Below are 3,370 nucleotides of genomic sequence, written 5' to 3'. Positions count from 1 at the left end.
AGACATCTAATGCATTGATGTTTTTCAGCGAGCAGATTTAAACATATGGAAACATAATCTACCAATTAGAAAGGACTAAAAATTAATACGCTGTTTTCGGAAGTGATTGACAAAAATATGCAATAAATATAAAACTCAAGGAAACTATAATGTGAAAGAATAAAAGTTCGAATGGAAAATAAAAGAATCACATGAATTTGCGCGGGAAAATTGTTTAAAAAATCATAAATTTATTATCTTTTTACCAATTTAATCATAAACCTTTCAATTTTGTCAATTAAACCGTAAACCTTTGAACAATTTGCTAATTGAGTCAATCCAATCAATTTTAGCTAGAAATTATTAACATTGACGTTGGCGCCTTATGTGGCACGATTAATGTTAATGTAGATTTTTTTAATAATTTTTTTTTCACTTTCTTTACTTTTTTTGTTTTCTAGATTGAGGGCCGTGACACCATCGCTAGCCAAATCGAGGATAGCCCTCGTCAACCACTAGCGAGGGCTACCTCAATCCAAAAAAAAAAAAAGGAAAGAAAAAAAGAAAATGTTCAAAAATATTATTAAAAATTATATGTGCCAGCATTGGCCATGCTTCATAAGATGACTAGCGTCCACAGCAATTTCTAGTTAAAATTGACCATATAGACTCAATTAATAAAGCATAAAAATATTTAGGACTCAATTAATAAAATTGAAAGATTTAAAGCCGAATTGATAAAAGTATAATAAGTTTAAGAGTTTTGAACAATTTTCTCAATTTGCGCTCAATGGGCACTTCATTATCTAAAATGGTAAATGAATTCTTAAGTTTCTTAAAAAATTTGTTACAACAAATAAATGACTTATTAGAGCTCCTTAAGTTTCCAAATTAATCAATCTTCACATCCAATCTATCTATAAGCATGCGAGCACATCTTCGCGTGACATTCTCGTTTACATCTTGTATAATTGCAAACATTCACAGCATATGTCGTATCAAACGCTTTAAGGAGTTCTTGATTTATTCTTAGTCTTCCAAACCAGGTGTAGAATTGGTTCAACCCGATGACCCGATCCGTTATGAAACAGAACCGTCGATTCCGGCCTTGGAAATTCCAGCCCCAAAGGCCATTTCCAAGTTCGCGGATTGAACCCAACCGGTTCTCCCTAGAACCAGTCTATTTAAACCAGTTCAGTCCAGTTTCCAGGTTGAATCGGATCCCATGCTTACTTCTAGTTTTAAGCTCAAGCCCCCTTCTCTTTATTCTCCATTTTTTTCAAAAAAAACAAAAAACAAAAAATGTTCTCTGGACTGAAGTAAAGACCGTCTATAAAGTTATCCCAAGTCGCAAATTTTGAATTGCGTGCGGACATCTCTTGACTCCAACTCTAGGGCAAATGCGACAAGTTTGACCAAGAAACTATTAATGATGTCTGTCCAGAAAAAGGACCTATAATTCCACTGACTTGTCCTTTGCTATTGTGCAAAGTTACGGGACGTCTCTTGAGCGAATCGCAACTAATAAATTCAAATTTGAATGTTTTGACTTCATCCATTCATTAGGCCGCAAGTTTCTGATTGTTTTTAGGAATTCTGGACAATCTATGGATTCTTCATGTTAATCCTTCTAACATAAAGAAAGGATTAGGATTCAGAATGAGTATGCGGAAGTATAAGCGACATGGCTAAGTTAAGTCGATGCAATCTCTCCGAGAAACTATCTGCCAAGTATAGCTTCATTTACTTTGCGAAAATTAATTACTGAAAACTCATTTTTTGTGAGTTTCCATGAACAAAACAAATCGATCATCTCAGTACTTGATATGTAATCTTTTTGAGCGATCCTATTTCCTGATTCATTTATGTCAAACCAAGCAATATAGCCTGAGGACCGACCATGAAGCGGCAAATTTAGCTTCCTCTCCTAATTACTCTGATTGGATTTCGGTTTTCATATTGGAGCTCAACTATAAATTATGGTCAAATATGGGAGACATCAAATTAGTCGGGAGTATCCATAGAACCTATAGTTTTTCTGGCTATCGACGTGCATAACGCGTGAAGTTTTAATCAAGTACTCTTTGCGAGCTCTTTAGGGTTCTTTATAATTGCAGATCATAGTAAACGAATTTTTTTCCTTTTGATTATTTGAAAGTTGTGACTAGCCAAAGAAGACAAAAGGGAAGACAAGTGAAGAGACAACGTGGTTGGTTGTTGGAGAAACCCAACCAACTTCTTGGTCTCACCAAAACACCCACGTGATGCATGGCTTTCATGGCCTTAATTTATTATGATAATAATTAATATTTTTGCTTGAAATTTAAAAAAAAAAAAAAAAATAAAATAAAGAGTCATATATATTTCATTTATTTTGCGGGAAAAAAATTATTCAAAAAGTATTTTCCTAAAAATGATTACTTTTACCATTTAAAATATTTTCATTACTAACAATAATTAATATTTATAAATTTTTATAAACGATAAAAATATTTTTTCATTCATTCATTTTCGTAAATAATACAGACAATTATTTTTGGGAAAAGTATTCTCAAAATCATTGATTTTTTTATGAAATGAAAGGAGCATGTACTAATAGATGAAATTACTCTGAAACTCCTAGAGCCCAAACCCTACCTTTTCAGGCCCACAGCCCAAAGCACCAGAGCGCAAAGCTTGTAATGCGTGATCCGAAAGGCCCACGAGCATCCTCCCATTTGCTTATTAAAGAGACGGACGTCTAATGCCCTTTCCAACCGGCCGCCGACCCGCCGCCAGCCGCCATGTTCTTGCCAGAGAGAGCCACTGATCAAAACTCATGAGCACTTGACGAACCGGGCAGCCAGTTTTCTCACCTTTGGATCAAAGACGGGGACATTGTGCACAACATGAATGCATTGTCGTAATTCAATATATGAATCTACGACGGACTGCGTACTTTAAAAAATTGTCAATCCACTGATCTCAAGTCCGTCACATATTCCGTTAGCATGTATAATGTTATGATCCTTATGTATTAAATATGCTTACATTAACAGAAGAAAGAGGGGCCAATTTGTTATTACCTTAGATTTCAAAAGGCGTGTATTAACCGATCGTCATTAATTATAAAGTTTTTCGAAATCACAATCAACTGTTTCAAAAGTTTAAAGCATGTTATGATAATTGACCTTTTACTAGCCATTGTTCACTCTCTAGTGGCCATTTAGCTATGTTAGTATTCATTCTTAGTCGAAAAATACGCTATTCATTTGCATGCTAATTCATTTTTTTATAGATATCGACAACTTTGTTCTTTCTTTTACGATCAAATCTACCCCAATGAAAGACTCTTTTCTATTTTTGCTCTATATTCTTTTCATACTTCATGTTGTCCTCACTCTCTATTGAA

Source organism: Eucalyptus grandis, chromosome 9 (assembly GCF_016545825.1).
Source record: "Eucalyptus grandis isolate ANBG69807.140 chromosome 9, ASM1654582v1, whole genome shotgun sequence".
Taxonomy (NCBI): domain Eukaryota; kingdom Viridiplantae; phylum Streptophyta; class Magnoliopsida; order Myrtales; family Myrtaceae; genus Eucalyptus; species Eucalyptus grandis.
Note: the sequence above shows the minus strand (reverse complement) of the source record.